The 26483-nt window shown below is 37.1% G+C and overlaps 1 protein-coding gene and 1 long non-coding RNA gene across 3 annotated transcripts in view; one reads left to right on the forward strand and one right to left on the reverse strand.

Annotated features, from left to right (window-relative positions):
* The window catches only part of Cradd (CARD and death domain containing adaptor protein), a 164912-nt gene that overhangs the window by 100679 nt on the left and 37750 nt on the right, over window positions 1–26483 (reverse strand). The window lies entirely within an intron of this gene.
* On the forward strand, window positions 8535–20655 carry LOC144378571 (uncharacterized). The gene is made up of 3 exons (XR_013440390.1): window positions 8535–8727; window positions 12062–12263; window positions 20220–20655. It is a non-coding gene; the product is annotated as an uncharacterized LOC144378571 (long non-coding RNA).

Raw genomic sequence — 26483 nt, forward strand, 5'->3', positions numbered from 1 at the left:
TACCCTATATGCATACAATGATTACATGACCTGTGTCACTCTACATCATGTACAACCAGAAGAATGAGAAGTTTTACTTCATCTATGTATGATGTGTCAAAATACATTCTACTGTCATATATAACTAATTAAAACAAATTTTTAAAAAATAAAAGTCTATGCTAAGTTTGGTAGCTATTCAAAAAATGGCTAAAATGGTCTTACATAATGCTGCTTAAAAGGTTATAATTCCTTAGATGAAAAATTCATTCTTCCAGAACAATGGCAATAAAGTGAGCAAATATACTGACTGGCTAAGTTTACTTATTTTCTGTTCAAATTGAATAATTTCTATGGGTGGTGTGTTCAGCCTCAAGAGGGCACTCACGGCTTCCCACTTGCAGGTAGCAGGAGGAGGAAGGAAGTCTTCCTGAGTGGAGGAAAGTAAGGAGGTTCTGGGTCCTCACCAGAAGTTCCCTGGGTACCTGACAAGCCAAGAAGTTAAGGTTTCATGTTCACATCTGCTTTTTCCTCTGGTCCTTTTTGGGTTGCACCTCCCTTTTCTATACACAAAGGCTGCCTACTGCTTGGAAGGACTTAGTCCTTCTTCATTCAAGAAATATTTATTGAGTACCTACTGCATACTAGGTCCTATCCTAAATGCTGAGGATACAGCAGTGAACAAGAAAGGCCGTGATAAGGGCAGTTTACACCAGCTCTGTTCAAGACCTTAGGGATCCAGGCTCTCTCTTGCTTCCTTTCATTAACTGTGTGGCGGGTCCTCAAGGTCTGAGAATGGTATGTTCATGTGTTCCAAGACAGGCTATAGTACAGGGGTTCCCAGGTGGCTTACATGTGATCTGGTTCAGTTCACCCAGGGTCTTACAACAATCATTTCTTTTAGTAAAGATTCTATCCTAGAAATGGGAACACTATCTGGATCATACCTTAACTCATTTTTTTTTTTTTAATGGAACCCAGGGCCTTATACAGGCTAGGCAAGCACTCTACCACTAAGCTACATCCCAGCCCTTTTCATTTTTTATTTGGAGTCAGGGTCTCACTAAGTTGTCAGGATAGCCTTGAAATTACAATCCTCCTGCTTCTGCCCCCTAACAGCTTGGATTTCAGGTATGTGCCACTGCAACTATCTTAACTAGTCTTAAAACCATGGAACCTATGGAAAGCCATTCCCTAACTTCATCAACAAGTATTCATTGAGCATATATTATGTGCACTGTAATTGACACTTGAGATATATCAGTGAACAAGAGAGAGAAGGAAACCTGACCTGTGCCATTACTTGATAGGAGTGCTGGGACACTCAATAAATAATGAGCATAGGTAAATTATTAAGTGTTTTAGACAATAAATAGTACTTAAAAAGAAAACTACAAGGCAAGGGGAATCAAGGATGCTGGGCGAATCTAGGAAGGTGGATTATAATTTTAAACTATGTTCAATATATAAGTTTGTTAGCTGACATCTTTACTGTCTGTTCTTTAGAATTATTCTAACAACCACCTTCATTGTAAGTAAAGTATCTTTGGGAAAATAAGCACCAGTCAGGACTGAACTTCCAAATGTGTTTGGTGAGGTTTTTGTGATCTGTGCTTCGTGACTTTATGTTATTGGTCTAGTGATTCTTTTTGATGAACAACCAGTATGTATTTTTTTCTTTAATTATGTTCATTCTTTTATTTTAAAGCAAAAAAAAAAAAAAAAGCAATATGTGTATCTGTGAAATGTCCCAAATATACTTACTTATATATTTATTTTTCCTACAAAACAGAGTATGGTACAAAAAAAAAGAAAAGAAAAGAAAAAGATACAGGAGATACCAGCATACTGCCAGTTCAGTTCAATTAGAGCTTTCTCTTAGACTGACCTCAAATTCATTAAGATTGTTTACACTGAATTTCTACAGGGAGAGACGCCTTTGGAGAACCTTTTAAATTAAAGTACAGGTTTCTTGTAAGTGGAATTTTACCTCTCTATCATATTATAATTCCCTTATTATGACATCTATGATGTTTCCATTCAGAAATTACATAGCAGTATGTAATTAGGTAATTTGGATAGCGACATGTACATTCATGTCTAAGGACTTCACTGAATTTGAATGTCAAAATATAATTTTCAAAAAGGTAAAAATATAATTAACATACAAATATATAGTGAGTACATGTCAAAACTTATATTAAAGACAGCAAGATGGCAAAAAAACTGATACATAAGGACAATTTAAAAAAAGAATGTTAGATCAAGATTCTATATTATATACAAAAACTGGTTAATATTCTCTAAGGCAATAAAACATGACCTTTGAGATGATCTTTTTTATCTGTCAAAAATCATTTGTGTTACATCAACTTTACAGAATCTAGATACTAATTAATAGCAAACAGTCAATAAAACAAAGGTACATTATGTAGAGAATCAGATGACCCTCATGCTCAACAGTAACCTTCATCTTGTTTTATTATTATCAAGTTTTAGATAATTTTTCCTCAATGTGAATAAAACCTGATTCAGTTGTCCATAAAGATAATGAAATTTTCTCTCCCTGAAGAACTCAACAAATTAAAAAGCCAGAACAGAGGCTAGATCTTAGGTTTGATATCAAATTTATACTCTCAAAGTTCCCTTCCCGTCCCTCTGTTATTAGAGTTCTCTGCCAACCATTGGCAAACATTTGGGTTCTGAAGTAGCTCTCCTTAGACAGTAGTCTGCTTAAGGACAGAAACATGATGTGCTGTCCTCATTTCCATCACAAAAATCCACTTTTGCCACTACCTACTGAGTACTGGAGCTGTGTTAGGTTTGTGGTATTGAACCAAGTTCTATAAAGCAAAGTAGCACAGCCAAGAAAGAATGGCCCTAAAGGTCACGAAATAAATAGATGCACACAAGAAAGGCTATCATGGTTCCAAAACTGGAAAGAGAAAAGAAAGGCTTAAAAGAGAAAGTACACCAAGGAGGGGTGTGCTGAAAGACAAACAGGCTAAACCCACAGCAGAAAAACAAATCATAGTAGAAACAGATAATTGAAAAATGACTCAGTATTACAGAGGTAACTATTCATGTGTTCTTTCACCAAAAAGCTAATTAATGATGACAGTTCATTAAAAAGAAAAGCTAAAAAATAAAGAGGAACAAATGACTTCAAATTATTTACATTTGAGTTAAAAACAAGGGAAACACTGAAATATTACCAAAAGAGCCCAGCACTCTGCCAATTCTTCATGAAAAGCTTCAGAGGCTTCTCATTCCTTGAATAAAATCCACACTCCTGTGCAGGGCTTACAAGGCTCAGCATGGTCTGGCTCAGCCCCTGATCTTCCCTCTTTCTCATGAAGTTCCAACAAACATGATTTTCAGACAAGTTCTGGAACACACCAAGCTTCTCCCCTTCCTAGGTCCTATGAACTTCCTGGCTCCTTTATCTAGAATGCTCCTGGGTGACTAAAGCCTACTCATCCTTCAGGTGTCAGCTTCACTATCACTTCCTCAGACACACTTTCCCTGACCTCCCCGTCTTGTTATTTTCAAACATACCAGGACAGCAGAGATCTCGCCTAGGTTGTTAACAATTATATTCCCAGAATAGTGCCTGGATTCATGAAATACATAAGATTATTGAAAGAACAGATGCAGTTAATTTGAAGAATTAGGATGGCACCAAAAGAGGCTTATTCTAAAGCCCCAGAATAGTTGTGTTACTTCTAGTAGATTCTTGGAGGGCTTACTGCTTTCATGGCTGCAACAGTTTCAGGCAAGCCTCAACTCCCACAAGAGATTGCAGATTATTCTTTCTTCCAGAAAGACTAAAATCAGGCTCCAAGGGGACTAGATGCCTTGGACAGGTGAGATACAAATGTCTGCACTTGGGGCCTTCATGCCCTTGCAGATAGATCACTTCCCTGGCGTGATGTGGTTCTCACTGTCTAAGGAGTTTCTCTTCTTCCCTCATGGCAACCAGCTCCCTGCTGCTCAGTGTTCAGGGGGAAGAGCAGAAAACTAATGAAAAGTATGAGAGGGACAGCAATGAGAACGCACACCCATTCCTTGTGGCACGACTATCACTGTACACTGCACTGAATCTTCTCAACCACCCTAGAAAGCAAGCAAACTGGAGATAGGTAGGTAGGTAGATAAATAGAAAATTCCTTTTCTCCCCATTTCTCAAGTCGAACCATCTTAGGGTCCCCTGCTAGAGGAGACCAAAGCCAAGATTGAGGCCTAGGTTTGCCTACTTTCAAAAGCTATATCATTTTGGCACCTCCTGATAACCTTACAGGCAGTTGGGGAAAGAGCAGAAGAGAGGAGGTAAAAGGCTACCTGATACCACCGCCATACTCCGTGCCCTACATGGATACAGGAAAGAAAGCCCTGCCCCTGCCCTCTTGCCTCCCCAGCATGGCCTCCCAGTGCTTGGCCTCTGGATACCTGAGGTTCTCTCTCCCTGGAGCTACCGTAGACTCCATCCAGCCTGTTGAAAACACTTCACTCCTACTGCAGGGCTGCTATAGAGTAATGGCTTCATAGATAGGAATAACATGAATTTGATATATTTTCTCATAAAATGACATTACATTGTGTTTAGGATTTATAATACCAGTGGTTTTCTTATTTAAAAAAAAATAAGTTTAATAGAGATCTGCTAATCTGAAATCCCAAAGCTTTAAAAAAAAAAAAAAAGTTTTTTTCATAATTCATTTGGCAGCAAAACCTGACCTGACCTGAACTCCCTGGGCTTGGATTCATTTGGTGACAAAACCTGACCTGAGCTGACATAAGGCTATTTATAGTTTTTATTTATCCAACGGAGTGTGAATATTCATCAGTTTCACTGAAAATATATTAATGGGTTTGATTATAGGATCATGCTCCAGACCACACTGTCGTGCTATGTAATAATTGGTAAATGTACAACATTATCCTTCTTTAAAAAAGAATTAAATTTAAAAATCTGAATTCAGCAAAATCCAGCTTCAAAGCTTTTGAATACAGAGTTGTAAACATGTATTTATTCAGATTTGAACCTCTCTGAGTCTTGGGTTCATCATAAATCTGAAATTAGTTTGTAGACAACATCATTTCTTTGGGAAAATATATAATTAATTTCAAACTAGTAACTTGAAAATGAACTTCAGCATATTATAAATTCATGAGCTGGAAACTAACCAGATAAAAGTGTACAACTGAAAAAGAAATCTTCATGACAAAGGTTTTCATTCTAGAAAAAAAAAATAAACCTGGTTCTGTTTCCTAAGCCCACAAAATCTTTGTGTCTTCAAGAAGTCTTCAGCTTGGTATTCTTAGATCTGTCCGTGCTGGGAACATGTTGGAATATCACAGCGTCAAAAAGGAAAACATCAATGTCTCCCTTTCAATATGAGTTTGAGGGATAATCCCACTCTTCTTATAATCATCATCTGAATAAAATGAATCTGGTAGCTGATTATTTTTCTACCTTTTTGTTTTGGTTGTCAGAAAAAAAAAAAAAAAAAGCCAAATTTGTAGCCTAGCTCTAGCACATGTAGTTTAAAATTCTAACCCTGCCCATTCCGGTCTTTTTATTTTTCTCTTAGTCTTACTTTCCTTTCACCTTAATTTCGTTATCTATTTACTCCAATTGGTGGCATGGGAGTGTGTAAATTTCCCCACCCCTTTTTGTAATAAGGTGGAGTATGGATAAATAGACAAATAAGTAATTGTATACTTAATAATATACTGACATGAATCCATTTACTTTCAGTTGTAAAAACTTCAGCAATAACAGAATTCTAAATCGTTCTACTTCACTAATTATAGATACTGGGCCAGAATTAAAGCCTTCTGTACCAAAATGTTCATGACCATCATTCATTACATGAAAATAATCATAAATTAGGGGAAGCAAAAGAAGGCTCCCAGTCATGTTGCAAGTTTCTTAAATGTACACAGCCACCAAGAAACATGGCTAAGATCTGATCATCACATTCCCTGAGGGCTGAGGAGGCTCCAAATTCAGGTGTGGCACACTTGCTGCTTGGACTTCCACCTCAAATCTCCAGATTATGGGTCACTTCCCAGAGCACCACTTCTGAGCACAACACTGTGAGATCCCCACTACTTGCTCTGGGCCTCCCACTTATTTGAGTTACTGGAAGACACGGAGTTACTGAAAAAAGAGGGGAGCATCCTAAAGAGTATTCTTGAAACCCCTAAGAGCTTTCCGTTCTACCCTTGGATCTGTTTGTTGATCATTCTTTTCTTTTATAATTCTGAGGCACCAGAATTTTCCTGTGTCTAACTCACACTCCAGAATAGTAGTTAGCAGTTAACATTTCTAAAAGAAGGGCTGGGGGTGTAGCTCAGTGGTAGAGAGCCCCGCTAACATGTAAAGCACTGGATTCCATCCCCTATACCACCACCAAATTCTGAAAAGAAAAAAAGAGTTTAGGTAACAAATGGTATTCAAGTTTCAGAAGCAGTAAATTAGTAAGTGAGCCTGCCCTCCTTTAAGATGTAAGAGCTCTGCAAGACACCAAGAGGTGTTTACAAGTGCCCTACAACTAGGAAGTTTCAAGTTTATTTTAGGTATGAGTAGGTGGCAGCTAGGTCAGGGGACCAAGTTTCTTATCCAAAATTGGATTCTAGTAGAATTATATTTAAGTACATCAAAAACTCCCCAAGGCTGAAATCAGAGTACAAATAAAAACCATTCTTTTAAAAATGCAAGTGTTGTTATTATAGAGACAGAAAATGAGAGCATGGTTGGTACTATAAACTGACTTCTATCTGATGCAATTTTATTATGATACCAAAAATAAAACAAGATTGAGAATATTTGTCAAGGTAGAAGTTTGAGTTTAAAAAACAACTACTTATGATAAATTTTTATTATAGTATATTAAACCTCTAAAAATTATAATATTCGGTGTTATCTGCATTTGTAATTTTAATTTTACCTTGTAAAAATTTTATCATTAAAATCTTTTAAATCCCTTTAAATCGATAAACGGCGGTTACCATCACAGGAATTTGTACCTAGAGGGATGTGATAAAAAGAATGCCCAGAAAATATCCCAAAAATTCCCCCAAAGTTCCATCCCTGGTTATTCAAGCAAGCACTTATCTAGGTAACTGCTGTGAAGGAACTTTACAGATATAATTTAGGATACTAATCAGTCAGCTAGAGAGATTAAGCTGGATCATTCAAGTGTGTTCAATGTATCACATGAGTCTTGTAAAAGCCTTTTAAAAAACAGAGTCACTTAAGTCACTAGTATTCTAAAAGCCATGTGAACTCAAAATTTTAATGTCAGGTGTCCAGAAAGAGAAGGCATGGCAACTTGAAGCTAATTCCACATGCTATTTCTGGCTTTGATGCTGGAGGCAGGTGGCCTCTAGAAGACCCCAGCTAACAACAAGGAAATGAGACTCCACAGCAGAATCCAACACCCACCTGAGGTTAAATTTGGCCAAAGAGCCTAAAAATGGATTATCTGCCAGGACCTAAAGGTAAGAGTTCAGGCCTGCTGCTACCTTGATTTTGGTTTTATGAGATCCTGAGCAGAGAACCCAGAAGAGCCGCACTGTGCCCCAACTTCTAACCCACAAAAAGAGTAAGAAAGGTATTGTTGAAAATCTTTAACTTTTTGACAACATGCTATGGTAGCAAATACAAGGGGTAAATAAAAAGAACTAAAAGTGAGCACCCAAGTTGTTAAACTCATTTATCTTTATTTATTTCTGCCAAATCAATTATACAGAAACCAAAAACAAACAAAACAAAAACAAACTATCTTAACAGACCAGGATGTGTGAAACCAAAAATTTTTTCAAATAAAAAATAATGTCAATATGATATTTTATAGCATACTCTCAAAATCAGAAATCTTGCCATTGTTTCTAAGTAGTACAAAAAAAGATTCATAAAACATAAAGCAAGAATTTGGAGTCCAAATGTGATTGTAAGACCTGAGTAATCTAATTTGTCTTCAAGTATATATCACCCTCACCCAAATGTGGAAAATAATTTTAGCCTTTTATTATTTAAAGGAGAACAAGAACACAGAGATAATTCTATTTGATGTAGGAATAACATTATAATAATTAGAGTTCTCTAGCAGTGGAATGGGCTGCCTCAAATACTCAGAACTGTAAAAATGTTTCCTAGAATTTCATAGAAAAATTGACCTAAATAACCCCTACCCTCTCCTCTATCTCCAAAATTCTGTGATGCCATCAACTTAATACAGAATACTGGAGTTAACAGAGTCACTTAAGTCACTAGTATTCTAAAAGCTATGTGAACTCATAAATTTTAACGTCAGGTGTCCAGGACAATTCTCTTAGCATCGTGAATTATTAGCATTACAATGTCTAAAAGGAAATAACACACTATATACTAAAACGAAACTATGTTATAAAAGCAGACTTTTATCTATAATTCTGCAGGACTCGTTTTCAAAAGTGAAGTTTGGGGGGCCTCCTGGTGTGAGGCGGGAGATGAAAACCGCAGGAGGGAAGAGACCTGGCCCGCCTCTGGCCCTGGTGAAAGTGAACTGGCAGACAACCTGTCACTAATCTCCAATGGCGCAAACACCTGACTCCACTAGCATGGTTTGCCCCTTCCAAACAGAAAGCCGGTTCATCGCATATGACAAGAAATTTCCCGGCAACCTGTGATTGCTGGTTTACTCAAGGGTTATCGTCAGAAAGGCCAATTTCCCCGTGTTTTCTTTCCCAGACCCAAATGTGAGTATTTATGCAAGATCTGTGTTTCACTCAGGTTCCAGTTGGGCTGGATTTTCGGTGAGACAGGGCTGAGTTTCCCTGGGCAGAGTGGGGACGCGCCTATCACTTATTTACCTTTCCCTTGGGCTAAAGGAGACTCATGCAAACAAACAACCCTTTCGAGCGTGCAGTCCACTCCGCGCCGGGGCCAGGGCGGGCGAGAGGATGCAGGTCCAGGGGCTTTGCCCTGGTTGCGGGGACGCGCCGCGCGCCCGGACCAACCCTCTGGATGATCTACCGCTTGCACAGCGCCACCGCACTCCCCAGTTCCTAGAGGAGGGATTCCGAGAAAAAGCAAGAGCCCGGTTCCCTAGAAACATTAAATTAACACAAGGGATCTGGAAACGAAACAGCAGATGCCTGAAAGCCTTCCCCTTGACGGTTTCCTGCCTTCTCGGAAAATCTTTGCATTAAAATAGATTGGATTACCCAGCTCCGCCAGATGCAGCTCAAGACTTTCATCTGAGGCGAACTGAAAGCAGTTTGCCATCTTTTAAAAAGATTTTTCTTTCTGTGGTGGTCCAAGGGTGCCTTTGGGTGGTTGCTATCAGCAAGGACCTGAGGCTGAGTTTCTGCATTACAATAGAGAACTTTCCACAACATTGACTTGCAAATCAGATAACTGAAGTCGGGGAGTGCACAGTAAGAAAGGTGGAGTGCGGAGCTAGCACTGAGTTCAGAGTCGGAGATTCCGGTCTCTGGAAAGAGCCTAGGAAAGGCACGTCCAGTCCCCTCGTTTTAGTGAGAGGAAAATGTCTGTTTTATACCTAAATCTATTTACTTTGACCATAGCTATGAGAACACAACACGATAAAACTAATAGCATTTCCAGAGAATCACAAACAGAAGCAGAAAGGCTTGTAATACTTAAATCAGCCTCTTCGTGCTAAAACCGAACCAACAACCACGTCCTTCAACCCTTTCTATGCAAATGAATAAGGTACTACATAATTTGTTAATTCAAACCAAGATTAATAACCACACACCTTAAGAACAGTGGGCCTTAAACAGACTATATTGCCTTTTCATGGCATCTTTCATATTTAAATTATTCTGTTAGCTGAGAATAAGCTCCAAAGCTTCCTATGAGACATCAGGAGTTTACAGAAGAAAAAAAAAGTTTTTACTGTAGTCGCACCTTCTTTGACATTTTAACTTCTTTTTCTCTTGATAATCTTTAAAGAGGGACCTATTTTACAGGTATCGTGCTTTCTAGAAAATCAGATAATAATTTGCCAGCCTGAGAGTCTTCCATGCCTATCCCAAATCTGGGCACACCAGATAGGGCAGAAGTGCCTTAGAAGATACTGTACACAAAAATAAAAGTAAATATCTTTGCCCAAGCACTAAAGCAACAAAACTCACTTTAAAGATACATAGTCTGATGAAATCATTTCATCTGAAATAAGGTAAGAATGCAACTCCAGGAGAATAGCAGCCCTAAGTATTTCTGTTTTAACAACGCACAGAGGATACACAAAATCTATCATTCCTCCCTGATGTATGAAAAAACAAAGAGTAATTTCATAATAACTTCAGTGCTTTCTAGTTTAATGGCTGTCCTTAAGGAAATGCAAGTATGATTTCTTAAATGTTTATAAGAAAGCAAAGAAAAAACGCTGCAAAAATTATTTGGCTGGCAGGCCGCAGAGAAAGCTGGAATCTTTGCAGCCTCACCAAACTAGAGAGCTCTTTTAAAACCGAAAGTCAAACAGCTTTCAACAGGTACTAAGTATTATATATAACAAAATTATTAAATGTACATACATTTTTATCACAAATAATGCTGATTTTATTTCTAACTATTTGGGAAGAAGTATAGTTATACAAAAAATAACTAAACTACTGTAACAAGAATAAATAACAGATAACATTTAAAAAGCTGGCTTTAAAAAAATGATCAGAGACTTTCAAAATGATTACTAATGATCAAGTATGACTGCTACGTTTTCTAGTTAGGTCTTGATGACAGGAACATGGCTTTCACAGAAATATACTTGTATATTCTAAGACTAGAATTTATCTTACTTTCACATATTAATCACAATAACAAACAAAAATGGTCACAAACAAAAATAAATTCACTCAGATACCTTTTGTAAAAACTGTTAAAAAAACAAGACCTTTAATAACCGCAGCATTATGGAAAACTATGAAAAATTAATATATTTAACAATCCCCATGAAAAATTATTTTTCGGGGAAAAAAATCTTAATATCATAGGAAATCGGAACAGTTTACAACCTCAGAATTCCTTTTATATAGCCAGTCTAGTACCTCATTTCTGGGATTTCTTCATAACTGACTAAAATGTTAAAAAAAAAAAAAAGGAGAAATATTTATATATTGAGAAAGAAGTTATTCTGATTATCCTGTTTCACTATCTAATTTCAGCCCACAAAGTTAATACCTAGAAAGCACCCGGTCTGATTGGAGAATTTTTTTTTCCCCTATTTTTTAAGTCATTTCTAAACAGATAACGTGACTACTAGTTACAACTCCAAATCCATGTACCCTGTCATAAAAAAATATACACAATCTTAAATATATTTCCTTCTATAAACTGTTGAATCTTTGTCCAAATTTCCCCAATAGAGGTTTAATTTATGATTTGTTTCCTAAAATTAAAAAAAATAGTTTGTATTTTATGCTATAAAAATCATTAAACATCTTCTAAAGTTAGGTGCTCCAAAATAAATTATTCAAATGTTTTGATAAAAGCCCTCTTACAATTAAAAATGGTGATTCCTAGTGAAGAAGAAAATAGAAGGCATATTCACAACAGACCAAAAGCAGAGTTGTACTTAGTAGCCCCCCACAATGATTAGTAATATTCTCCCTATAAAATACTGGGATTTGTTTTAATTAAAAAATATAGACCAGGTTTTTTTCCTTAATAAATGAAAAATATTTTTTTTCTATTTTTAAGAAAGAATGACTACCTTAAAAATAGAAGACTACCCACAGGCTCTTTCCTTTTCCCATTTCAAGGCAGTAAGTTTTACTTTTATTTATCTTTCTGAATTCTTAAAATCCAGTGACATTGTCACAGCTCTGAGAACCTAAACAATAGAAACCACCAATGCCAGGAGACAGCCTTGATTCTTGTATTATATTTTTCTAGAACGATTTATATATTTAATCTTAATAGATTAAAAAAAAAGAAGAAATCCTCCAGTTTCAATATAAGTTAGAGAATGCAAATTCAGTAGTTTAGGCAAATAATTTAATAAAACCTAAATAATACATAATATTAGCTTTTTAATATTATGCATTTTCTACATATCCTGTTTAGATGAATAGGTACCAACTTTAAATCTTCATTGAAAATAAACAAGATATACACTTTTTAAAAGAAGAGATTACGTTGATCACTGCTCAAAGTCGCCTCTCATCATCTGGGCGGAGGACAGAGATAGAGCCAGCATGGTTCTTCTCGGTGGCAGCTGCCCATCCCATGGCACTATACTTCCTCCTAGGCCTTCACCACTGCCAAGGTCAGTCAGAATACTTCAGTGCAAGTGTCTTCAGAATCATATTCCTTGTGTAGTCTGCTGTGAGAAGAATGAGGATGCGGAGAGGGGTGTAAATGTGTGTGTGTGTGTGTGTGTGTGTGTGTGTGTGTGTGTGTGTGTGCTGTGTTCTCTTTTCCCAGACTCGCTGTTATCATTTCAAAGTCACACTTTAAGGAAAATTTAGAATGATGAAGAAAGAAACTACCAGTAATCTAAATGATGGTTTCCCCTAAAGATACATTTTTAAGGCTGATAAGATGACCCTCTCAACTAATTTAAAAACAACAACAACAAAAAGGCCCTCTCCCTTCATTCTTGCCTCTCTGCCCATCTCATCCTTCTTTCTTTTTCTTAAAGCCAGAGTCTTAAACTTACTAATAATTTTTATTCATTTGAATCTGGTCCCTGTTATCTTTTTGTGATTTGTCTGCAAAGAAGTACAGTTTCTGCTGTTCATGAAGATAAAACAGCAGACTGGCATTTTATGCACCAAAAAGAATCAGCCCAGGCTAGGATGACACCAGTTTTAGTTTGGGCCGAAGCTGGTTTGGGGGGGCAGGGACAGCAGCAGGGTGAGGCAGGTGCTGAGCGTGTTTCTCAAGAGTGGGGATTTTCGGCCTCCTGTGTTGTCCCAGTTCTCTCCGGGGCCCACTTGCCCACTCTGTGGGTACACTTTACAACAGGGTGGGCCGGCTCTCTTCTCTAGGAAGCCGAAGTTGGCAACCGCATCTCATGGAAGAATTCCACAGAAGGTTAAATTAGGATGAGATTGTCAACAGGCTTCTAAAAGGCAGAGTTCCAGGCATGCCTGAGGCCACAGGGCCTCCTTCAGGTCCTCAGTCCCCACAGTCTGACGCTTTTGGCCCCTCCTTTCTCCTCCAGCTTCCCACCCCATTCTTCAGCCAGCCCTTTTTCCTCTAACCCTGCAAAATAAATGAGCGGCGCTGTTGTTTTGCTCCAACTAACAAAACAGCTAAGAAGTAGCAGAAGAACATGACTGCCCTTTTCAAAACAGGCCACGTGGTCAGCCTAGTTAAATGCAGCTCTTACAGTAAAAAGGAACAGAGAGGGAGCTGTTTGGGAAACTCCCGCTTGCCTTCAGAATACCCCCTAGCCTTCCCCTCAGCCACCTAAATACTCAAATGGGTTTATATGACGAGCGATGAGCTATATTTTCTTACCCCAAAATTTTACCTCAGTTCAAATTGCTAATGTGTCAGGTTCAGCTGCCTAAATTCCCTAAACAACATTCCTGGTTCCATAAAAAGCATGCAACTGCAAGCACAGCAGTCCTGCTCCAGTTCTTAGAACTATAAACTGACTACCTGTTCCCTGGCCTGTGAAGGCCGTGGAACAGGCAGCATGGATGATTTAAAGGTAGACAATACCCACGGTTCCATTTCACTCTCAGGCAGCCAAGGTGGAAGAGACGAAAACACCTTCATTTTTCTTCTGACTACTACATGGATTCCCTGGGAACTACCCCTGCTCCAAAGGAAAACACCCGTCTAATGGAGAAAGAGTGATACAGAATTTGCAGTGCCTTTCATGATGGCATTTATTTCACTAAGAACCTCAGAGTTGCATGCACCAGACTGCCGCAGTTAGGTGACTTGGAAACTGTACCTACTGAGTGCAGATTAGTAAGTGCAAAGTTTGAGTCCTTCTAAATTAAGTACTATAATTTCAGTGTGTATAATAATCACTGGCTTTTATCTGCCATATGAAGTATATACCTCTACCTCTAGCAAAAGTACCACCCAAATGATATCCAAAAATATCGTTTTTATTTTTGAGACTGCAAAGAAAAGAGATTTCACAGCCTACCATGGCACTGCAGATTTCACCCTTAATAATATGATGGTATCTCTATAGTTGGAGATCCTTGTGCAAGCTCTGCTGGTCCATGTTGCTCTGTCTTTCTGTGTACTAATCCCCTCCAACCTTGTTCACATAGCAGATTCTGCTTTATTCTTCAATAGCTATGCCACCTCCCTCCACTGCCTCAGATCCAAGTAGTCATCACTGCCTCCTCTGACCCTTGTATATAGACCTATGCTGCCCCTACCAGACAATACCATATTTGTTTATGTGTCCGTCACCTCTACTGAACTCATAATTCCTTGAGGACCTAATTATTGTTGTATCCCCAGTGCCTTCCATATTTTGCACAATATAATAAGTTCTATAAAAGAACTCAACTGTTGTGTTTGTAAAATGATTTCTAGTTTTTAACCATAATAAGCCTGGTATAGAGTATACATAGATCATGATGGTTGATCCTAAGTCTCTCATGTTGTTGTCTAAAACCAACGGCTCTCCTAACAAGTCCACCAATGGCTCACAGAAGAAAGAAAAACTAGTCATACTTCCTGGATCTCTGTATCACAATTAGATCATGGGTAGGAGGTGGTGACTGGAGAATAAGTAGCCTACCCAAAGTCACATCCTAAAAGAAATCAGCATGGACTGAAGGAACATAGTGAGTCTATCAACATTTAACATACCCCCACATAACTATTCGAATTGGCATGGGTGGAAAGAGAAGAGAGAAACTGCTGAAAAGAACAGAATAAAAGAAATAACTGGAGGAAGAGATATTTATAAGTGTTATTTATAAGGTGATATTTGTAAGTAAGATGGGTAAAACAAATAATAGAGGTTAAAACAAAGTTTTTGAACCTAAAAGCTTCAAACATCAATTAGGTCCCACTTTTCCAGTAATAGACTGACTATAGACAAGAAGAATAAGAACATTATTTTCCAGTCCCCAAACAAATGTACAATACTACAGTTTAAGCATCCCAGGGTCCTGTTTGCCTTGGTAAATGCAAGTCATGGCTCTATTGCAATGATTCTTGCCTGAAGTTCTCTTTCTCTATTTCAATGCTGTATTTACCATATTCCTCAAGGGATTAGACCAAAGAGAGAGAAGTAGAAAAGGGGAACTAAAATGTTTTGAGCTGTTACATGTACCTGATGCTTGCTAAGCACTTTATACAGACCATCTGTATACCACTCTCCCAACAAGTCCCCCTGTTGGCATAAATAGTCTTAATTTAAACCTAGGTCTCTCTGGTTCTAGATCTAGAATTCTTTCCATAAGTCATACTATTCTTATTTCTAATATCAGCATTAGGAACATAAGAAGCTGGCTTCAAAGGTAAGAGGTATATCATTAATTCACTAATATTACTAGTTCATTCCACATTATTTGACAGCTACTATGATATATATATTTTATACATTTTATACACACACATAAGGCACTGAATTCTTTACAAAATTATTTAATTTAATCCTCAATAACCCTGTAAGATTGGTACTTTTGAGATGAAGATGCTGAAGTTAGACTCAAACTTGCCAACACTCAAACTACTAAATGGTAGAGCTTGGCTGAATTTTAACCCTGGTTTGTCTGACTCCAAAATGTACCCTCTTAACCTTACACAAGAGTCCCACTATTCAAACACTATCAGTATAACTTGTAGGCCTTCAAAAGCGAATGTCAAAACAGAAGGACAGAGTCAACAAACCATTTTAAAGATAATTTGAAATAACTGCGGCATTAAGACTGTCTCTAAAGAACCCATTACTGACTATTTTCTCAAAGATTGTCACCTTGTTCTGTTCCCCCAAATGGCCTTTAGAACGATCTAAAACCAGCATTTTTGCTACATGTGTTTCCCTTTTTCATTTGGTAAGCAATTTAGAAACCTATTTCTAAAACTACTAGTTCAATCAAATGGAACTCCTCTCTATTCAAATCTTCAGAGACACTCTCAAAATGCACGCTATTAATTAGTCCATAATTCTTATCATTAAACAATGTCCTCTGAGTAGCCAGGATGATATTCAAAGTCACTGTGCAAATTGGTCACATGCCAAATAAAATACTGACTGTCATTGTTTCATAGTCAATTTCATAGGTTCTATCAAGTCTTTTGAGATATTCCCAATATGACTGTCTCCCTGTTAGAAAAAAAAATGCTTCTCTAAATCAAAAGATTCCTCAGGGAATCAGTTATATTTGTTAAGACAACTTTTACATTTTTCATTGCAATAAAGAAGGTCTCCAATAAGAGACCAGTCCTTGTTGATCTACCGATTGGGAAAACAAACAGGACTTCCTTATATCTACTGAGAGCTTCTCTCAAGTACCTTTTACACTAACTGGACTTTTACAGCAAATAGCTGGCAAACTACTAATTTAAACATAATGGTGAAAAAGGTACTCATTAATTCTTGGAAAAACATGCAGGAAATAAAGTGAATATGTGAGTGCATGCCTGTGTCAACCATTCTCAAAGAATGAAAAAAAAGCATTCTTTCCTTATCTAGCAGAACCTAAACAAAGGCAAAGTAAATATGCAGACTTGAATGGCATCCCCAAATTGTGTGTTTATCTTCAAGTTGGGATGTTCCATCAGTATGAAAATTATAAAAAGCTTTTTCAACTATAGTATACACATATTGTATATGCATACAATGAAAATACATCAATAGATATTGCAGGGAAAAAAAAGAAGAAAATGTATTTCTTCTGCATCCACTGTTAACACGGTTGCACAGCGTCCCCAGATTTTGTTTCCTGGTGTATGAGCCTACATGAGTTTTTCAAATATACAGCCATGCCATGTATACTGTTTGGCAACCTGCTTTGTTTTGCTTTGTTTTGACAACCTGCTTTGTTTTCTGTTCAGTTGTAGCTGAGGAACAATATTTTTAAAAACTAATAATAAATATAACTCTACATCTTCAATTCTACCACAACTGATTTAACCAATCTTTCATTGATGGACAAGTTTCTTTTGGTCTTTGCTTTTAAAACAATACAGGAATGAACATCCTTTTACATACAAGTATTTGTCAAACTAATCCCTTCAAATTTTTAGAAATACACTATGTCAGAGGATCTCACTTCTGACACACATTGTCAAAGAGCCTTCCAGAAAGACCATTCCAACTAACACTTGCACCAGCAGTATGTGAGAGTGCAGGCTTCACCGCCCCTAGTTATGAGTACTCTTTTTTAAGTCACTGCCAATTTGTTGCTAATCAGATAGATAAAACAAAATGGTAATGTCTGATTGCATCCACTGCATTTTCTCTTTCTAAGTATAAAGATCTGGAGAGACAGTAAGCAAGAGCTTTGGAGGAGGATAATCCTGGGTTACAACAGTCCTGCTAAATGTGTGATCTAGTACAAGCTGCTTTAACTCCCTAAACTGGACTGTCCTCATGGCAAACTGTAAATAACTGCACCTGGCTCAGTGTTTTCTTAAGTATTAAATGTAAAGCCCTTAGCCCAGTGCCTGGCCAACTGAGTAAATGGTAACTGCTAGTAAATGGCGGTTGTCATGATAGTAATGGAGTACTGCCAGCCATCTGTGTTGCTTCTCTTGCTAACTGCCTTTTGCTACACTTGGTTTTTGTGCTACAGAATTCATATTTTGTTTATTTATCTGTATGAGCTCTTTTAAAACTATGGGCAATAACCCTTTGGCTGCTATGTGTGTGACTAACGTTTTTTCTTCATTGAAATTAGTTCTTCACCTTAATTATGGTGTTTTCTATTATAGAAAAGTTAATTTTTACATAGCTAAATAGAACCTATCTCTTTATTAAAACTACTTTGGTTTCTGCTAATGGTTTCATGTTTACAAAGATTTACAAAGTTGATAATTTTGTAGTTTGTTGTTATAATTCACTTTGGAAACAAAACTTGATTTGAGCTAACATGAGACTGTTTCTGGGCTTTACCCCACTGAGTGTCACCATTCATGGTTTTGCTGTGGAAGCACATATGAAACTTATTATGAGATACTGCTAAATACCCTTAAGTTGGAAACTTGGCTGATCCTGATGTCTCATAAGGGACTGTAGATCTGTCCTTGGTTGTCATACATAGTCAAGTCTGCTGCTAGACTTCCTATTATACCTAGCCCATTCTATTTTCTCTTTATTCTGTAATATGATAAATTACATTGACTTTCAAATGCCAAACCAATCTTATGTTTTGGGGATAAACCCTACTATGGTTTGGATGTGACGTGTCCCCCAAAGCTCAAGTGTGAGACAGTGCAAGAAGGTTGTGAGGAAAAATTATTGGATTGTAAGAGTCTTAATCCAATCAGTGATTTAATCCCTTGATAGGGATTAACTGAGTGGTAACTGAAGTGATAGGGTGTGACTGGAGGAGGTGGGAATTGGCGTGTGGCTTTGGGTGTATATTTGTATCTGATGAGTGGAGTCCCCCCCCTCCCCCCGGTTTTAATCATAATGTGAGTTTCTTCCCTCCACCACACTCTTCCACCATGATGTTTAGCCTCACCTCAAGCCCTGAGGAGTGGAGCTGGCCTTTTATGGACTAAGACCTCTAAAACCATGAGCCCTCAAATAAACCTTTCCTCCTCTACTGTTGTTCTGGTTGAGTCTTTTAGTCACAGCAACAAATAAGCTGATGAAAACAACCCCATTTGGTATCGATATATTATCAATTTTCTATTTTGCTGGATTCTGCTTGCTAATATTCTAATAAGGTTATACCTATGCTCATGAAGTCTGTAATTTTTCTTTCAGTGTCTGACAAGTTTTGGTCTCCAGATCATACTGGCTTCCAATTTCTTACTTTGTTTAACTATTCATTGTTCTTTTCTATATTTTCTAATGTTTTAATATTTGACGAGATAAAATTGTCCATTTTTCATTCTTCACAAGTCTCTAAAGCAATATTTTAGAAGCATTTCATCAAATTCTATAGAATACTAATTACATTGCAATTTATATTGGAATTGCATTAAATTTTAGAATAAAAGGAACAAAAGAGAGATTGACATATTTACTATATCGACTCTTAACTAATGAACACAGTATGTTTATTGATTCAAATATCCTTTTATGAACTCAATTAGGTCCTGCTCATTTCTTATTAATTTTATTCCTACATATTTTATAATCACCCTTATCTTTCAACTATATCCATGTCTGTGCTACCATATTCTGTTAGTTCTGTTTATTAATGATAGGTATCTGATATAGTATAATTTTTCCTAGGAACAGGAACAGGGTTGTGAGGAAGGAAGGAGCTGAATATTACTGTTTCCTTTATTCAACAAACATTTGTGAAGCACATAATGTATTCTAGGCAGTGAACATTCAAAGACAAGTATTCTTGTCTTCAAGAGTTCACAGTCCAGAGGGGAGGTAAACAAGGAAACATACAAGTAGAATATAATAACATATGTTTTGTGTTAAAGAAACACACAAGAGAATACCACAAAGTTCACCTCCAGGAGTACAGACTATTGTCAGAGAAAACTTCCTAAACAGCTGACGCTTGGGGTAGGTCTCAGTTTCCCCCTTCAACATGCTTGATGATGCATGCAGGCACCTCCAGATGCTGCATAGAGTCTTTCAGACCTGGAAAATGCCATTAATACAAAGCTGAGTGCACTCCGTCTTCCATTTCTGAGTGTGGCAGGAAATCCATCTGGCTTGCTGGCCTCTCCTCCTGTCTCAGCTATCTTAGCTTGCCTGTCACTAAGTTGAGAACTAGGCATTGGAAATCAAGAAGCCACCATTCCCATCCCCTCATCTGCTCGAATAACCTCTAACCTCAGAAGAGGTGCCATTAGTGCCAAGTGGAATCTTTGCAACTTCAGTTGCTAATTAGTCTGGCTCTAGACTCTTTAAAGCTCATCAAGTGCTACCACTTATTTTTATACAGGGACATTATGTACCAGGAAGAAATGGTTCCATTTCATGTTGAAAATTATAATAAAGCAAATGATTGTGGAGCTGCTGTGTGTCTCCTGGATAGTGACAGGTTGTGGTACCCAAATAAACAGGACTAGCAACGCTCAGACTCACCCCTTGGATAAACTACTTACTCCTCATCAGCTCTATATTAACTGTGTAATCATCCTTCAACTAAAGGGCCCTTGGCAGAGTGATGACAGGAAGCCATGCATGGAGGAAGAGAGCAAGGATTCGCAGTCACTTGTGTTATTACTGAAGAGACCCCAGGGATCTGTTCAGTTATTCAGAAGCACATCTGGAAAGAATTCACCTGTCTTGAACCCTGCTTGCTCAACCACAAAATGCTCAATCAGGGTGATCTTTTCAACTGCAGAGGCTGAAAGTTTTCCCACCTGAGAATCATAAATAAGGCAAATTGCATAATAGGATAATAAGAGTTGTTGCTGAAAAATACAATCTCAAAATAAAAGGTCCTTGCAAAATCTGAGTATAGTTGGTAATTATCCAGGAATGGAATATAAAAAAGAAGGTTCCTGCTTCTTCATGTTATCATGAAACTGAGATGGCCAAATGCTAAAGATAATGCTTCCCTGTATTTGATGACAGCTCTATTCCTTTCTACTAACTTTTGTGCTATAGTAGACCATCTTCTTTATCAATCTAATCTCAAATTCTACAATGCACAAATTGCCACTTGTTCTTTTCTGCCACTAGAACCAGAATTCTACCTATTAAAATTTATAGCAAAAAATAGTTAAATGTAAAAATACATTTATTAACCCAAATTAATAATACATGATCTCAAATAGGCCTAACAAAGTTGAGAAAGTCATTTAATAACAATTTACTTCTTTGCCAATTCATGAACATTAACCACATAAACAATTAGAGTGGCAGACTTTGCAAACATTTCAGGTTCATCAGTAGGAGAATCATGGGTCTTGAAGTGAGTCCTAGGGTTTTTTGGTTTGGGTAGTTTTTGTTTTGTACCATGGATTGAACCCAGGGGCAATTAGCCTCTGAGCCACATCCTCAGTTCTTTTTAATTTTTATTTTGAAACAGGGTCTCACTAAGTTGATTACAGCCTTGCTAAGTTGCTAAAGCTGGCTTCAAACCCATGATCCTCCTGCCTCAGCCTCCTGGGCCACTGAAATTATAGGCGTGCACCACAATGCCCCACAGAGCCCTCAGTTTGAATAACAGCCTGATGATGTGCTAACTTTGAGAACGGGGATAAAGCTTACCTCCCTAAGCTTCCTCATCTGTAAAATGGGAAAATACTCATCTTATAGAGAGAGGTTTTTGAAGATTAATAGAAAATAGGTGTGTGTGTGTGTGTGTGTGTGTGTGTGTGTGTGTGTGATAGTAGAAGGGACAGGGAGGCACTCCACAATCAGCAAGCTTCCTATTCAAATTATCTTCATAGTAAAAGGTCAAAATAAATGTCTCCAGCTTCTCATCTCACAATGGACCCTTAAACCACAGTTTAATATATCAAGTTATTTCCATTTTCAACACACCAATTTTACATTACAATACTTCACAAGTCAATTTCTCCTCTGCAACAAAATCTGAATCTCTTATATATTTCCAACTTTTTATATCTATGCTCTTACAAATCCTATCACACCACCAGCAGTAGCAGCATTTCTCAAAATAGTTTACAAGGGATTTGGGTGGGAGGAGAGGGGCAAGACTGCATGGGGTGGAGACCTTGAGTCTTTAAAGACAATAGTGGTGTCTGGTTTGATTTCTGTTTTTTAAATTAATCAGTATTTTTTCCCTTCAAAACAAAACAGTTTAAGAATATGTAACTACAAATCAAAGGAGTATGTGCAGCACATGGTGTCAACTGGTACTCAGAAACTGAGCTGAATGCTGCTGCTGATCACAGTGGTTTAAAATTCTTTTACTCTTAAACATTTTCCCACTGATACTTAAGCGGAATACTGGTTTCAAAAGAAAAGCACAAGCCAGGCAATGGTAGCTACTTGGGAGCCTGAGAGAGAAAGATTGTAAGTTTGAGCCCAACCTGGGCAACACAGTAACAAGGGAAGGAAGGAGAGAAAGCACAGGGTGCTGAGAGTGAAGTACAACAAGTCAACACAGAGTGAGCCCAAAGACAAGGCTTCCAGGGCTGGGTTGTGGCTCAGTGGCAGAGCGCCTGCCTCACACGTGTGAGGCACTGGGTTTGATCCTAAGTATCTGTCCATCTTCAACTAAAAACTTCTTATAAACAAAGCTTCCTTACAGACACCTGTCACATTTAATCTACTCAAAATTCCTTTGTAACAAAATGTCTAATACTATCTTCAAAAGATTCAAGATAGTATTATAGCCAATGTGCTTTATCACTTACTGGGAATAAAAATAATCTACATTAGGGGCTAGGTAGTAGCTCAGTGGCAAAGCACTTGCCTAGCATGTGTGAGGCATTGGGTTTGATTCTCAGCACCACATATAAATACATAAAACAAAGGTCCATCAACAACTAAAAATTTTTTTAAATAATAATAATCTACATTACGTTGTTTGCATAACGGAAATTTCAAATACCTGAAATAAAAATACCACCATTTTATTTTTTCAAAGGCAAAATGTGGAAGGTCAAGAGACTTTTGATTTCTGATTCTACAGGTAAGCAAGGAGCTTGCCTACCAGCTGCCGCTGTTGAAACCAGTAAAACACTGAACAAAGTGAAAAATCAACAATTTTTCTTAGATCTTTAAGAGAAATGAGATCACAGAGCAACCACTGCCCCCCAAACTGGAGAAAGACAGGTAGTCACAGAGAAACAACACACTACAACAGAAACCTTAGAAAATTCCCCTTGAGACTCCAGCATCTTGGAGGTAAGAATGCACCATTCTGAAATATGCCATACAATTGAGTTCTTCTTAAAAAGGCCTGTACTCAGCAGAAACTAGTTAACCAGAGCCTGACCTGCAGGAGGTTTTTCAGAGTATAAATGACCTGTGGGAAGGGAAACACCCAATTCCAGCCCAACTCAGCCACTTTCTCCCACCTAATCAAAGGAGTATGTGTAGCACATGGTGACAACTGGTATACAGAAACTGCAAAAACTAAGGAGTACTTGTGAAATCCCCAGAACAAAGACACAGGCTCACTAAAAGACTAAGACATAATCACAGGACTACAGAATGATCCCCTCCTCCCATACACCTTACACTACATTAATACTAGAGTCATATTCACGGAAATTCCCTTACCCAATATTCATGTCCAATTATGAAGAAAAAATTAAGATAAGTTCTTAGGAAGAAAACAAAAACACCAACCTGGAATCCTGTACCTTATGAAATCATCCATCAGAGTTGAGGAAGAAATAAAAATTTTTCTCAAGAAAAAACTGCTGCCAAGGAATTTAAAACAACTATAATTAAACCCACATTGTCCCATCATCCAAGATATGGACTATGTATAAATATATATATATATATATATATATATATATATAATATATAACATAATAAGATTGTAATATAATTATGATATTAATATAACTATATATAAGCTCTAGAATATGATCTCCAAACTATTTTAATGAACCTGTATCAATTTCATTGAAATAGTCACAGAATTGAAACATTGGGACTTAACAGATTAACAGGCTAAGGACTTAACAGGCTAAGGATTCTAATGTATAGTCAACATATAAGCACAGATGGGTTCTATAACCAGAGAAATTGAAATTCTAAGGTGGAGGAGGACTGAAAAAAGGAAGTGCTAAAGTTTAAAAACACTGTAACATAAATGAAGAATGCCTTTTTTGCATTATTAGTAGACTGGATACAGCAGAGGAAAGAATATATAAGCTTAAGAATATACCAGCAGAAACTGTTATGATCTTTTTAAAATTTATTTGTTTTAATTAGTTACACATGACTGTACAATGATCTTGACATAGCATACATTTGAACCAGATGGGATATGATTCTGTTATGGTTTTGATGTGAGGTGTCCCCCAAAAGCTCATGTGTGAGACAATGCAGGAAAGTTCAGAGAAGAAATGATTGGGTTGTGAGAGCCTTAACCCAATCAGTGGATCAATCTCCTGATTGGATTAACTGAATGGTGACTGGAGGAGGTGGGGCATTGGGGGTGTAGCTTTGGGGTATATATTTGTATCTGAGTGGAGTCTCTCTCTGTTTCCTGATCATCATGTAAGCTACTTCCTTCTACCATACTCTTACACCATGAGGTTCAGCCTCATCTTAAGCCCTGAGGAATGGGGCTTGCTGTGTGTGGATTAAGACCTCTGAAACCATGAACTCCTAAATAAATTTTTTCTCCTAAAATTGTTCTGGTCAAATCTTTTAGTCACAGCAGCAAAAAAGCTGATTAAAATAGAAACCAACAAAACTGAAAAACACAGGAAAAAAACGACTTAGAAATGAATATCCAAGAACTGTGGGACAATTTTTAAAAATGTGACACATATATAAGGGAAATACTAAATGAAAAAAAAAAGAGAGAGAAAGGAAAAGAAGAAATATCTGAAACAATACTGATTGATAATTTCCCAAAACTAATGTCTTAAAATTCTCTAAGATTCAGGAAGCTTAGAGAACACCAACAGCCTAAATGCCAAGACACACACACAGGAAAAAAGCTCACTACACCTAGGCATGCTATTCTCAAATCACAGATAGAGAGACCAGAAGGAATGAAACCAAATCAGCTATTGAGAAGCAAAGACAAAAACAGCACCTGATTTCTCAGACATCATGTAAATAAGAGGAGAGTAGAGAGAGATAAGTTCTTAGGAAGAAAACAAAAACACCAACCGGGAATCCTGTACCTTATGAAATCATCCATCAGAGTTGAGGAAGAAATAAAAATTTTTCTAACATTAAACCACAAAAGGCAGAAAAGGTGTGGAAGATAAAGACAGAAACAACAACCAAAAAAAACCCCAAAGACAATAAATAAAGCATAGTAACAAATATGGCAGATATTAATCCAATTATATAAAAAATCACCTGCAATATCAATGGTCTAACTATACCAATTATAAGATAGAGATTGCCAAGTGGGCCAAAAACACAAAGCCAAGAAACTCACTTTTGATATAAAAACATATGTAGATGAAAATGGATGAAGAAAGATATGCCATGCTAACATTAATCAAAAGAAAGTAGGAATAGCTACAGTAATTTCAGACAGAGCACACTACAAAGCAAGCACAGTTATCAGGGATAAAGAAGGTCATTACATAATGATAAAAAGGTCAATACTCCAAGATGATGTAACAATCCTTAATGTACATGTGCCTAAAACGTATCAAACAGGGCTGGGGTTGTAGCTCAGTGGTAGAGTGCTTGCCTAGCATGTGTGACACAATGGGTTTGATTTGATTCTCAGTACCACATATAAATAAATAAAATAAAGGTCCATTGACAACTAAGTGTATGTGTATGTGTGTGTGTGTGTGTGTGTGTGTGTGTGTGCGTGTGTGTGTGTGTGTGTATTTCAAAAAAATATCAGACAAAAACTAATAGAACCACAGACAGAAAAATGGTAAGGGTATAAATGAACTAAACATACCACCAATCAGTTAGATATAATTGGCATGTACATACTAGTTCATCAAACAACAGCAGATTATGCATTCTTTTCAAATTCACATGAGATAGTCTCCAAGCTCAACCATATTTGAGGCCATAATCATACAAAAGTCTGCAGTCAGACCACAGTAGAATTAACCTAGAAACTGGTAACAGAAAGATACAATAGCTGAAAAATCCCCAAATACTTGGAGATTAAGGAACACCCTTCCAAATAACACACAGGCCAAGGAAGAACTTACAAGAGAAAATTTTAAATATTTTTGAACTAAATAAAAATGGAAAACAACAAAATTTGTGGGATGAAGTAAAAGTAGTGCTTATGGGAAAATGTAAAGCATTGTATTCCCATATTAGAAAAAAAGAAAGATCTAAGATAAATAACATAAAGGTTCAACTACGGAAATTAGAAAAAGAAAAGCAAATTAAATCAAAGAAAGCAAAGGAAAATAAATAATAAAAATTAGAGCAGAAATCAATAAAACTGAAAACAGGAAATTAACAGAGCAAATCAACAAAATCAAAAGGTTGTTCTTTGAAAAGATCCATAAACTTAATAATCCTCTAGCCAGGCAAACTAAGAATAAAGGAGAGAGATCACAAATTACTAAGAGCAGAAATGAAGAAGGGGGTATTACTAAAGATCTGATAGACATCAAAAGGATAATAAGAAAATATTATAAACAATTCTATGCCAACAAATTTGAGAAACTATACGAAATGAATCAATTCACTGAAAGGTACAATCTGCCAAAACTCACACACACAAAAAAAGACAATATGGATAGGCCTGTATGTATTAAAGAAATTGAGTCAATATTTAATAACTTTTCATATATTAATATAAAATAA

This window comes from Ictidomys tridecemlineatus, chromosome 6 (genome assembly GCF_052094955.1).
Source record: "Ictidomys tridecemlineatus isolate mIctTri1 chromosome 6, mIctTri1.hap1, whole genome shotgun sequence".
Lineage (NCBI taxonomy): Eukaryota > Metazoa > Chordata > Mammalia > Rodentia > Sciuridae > Ictidomys > Ictidomys tridecemlineatus.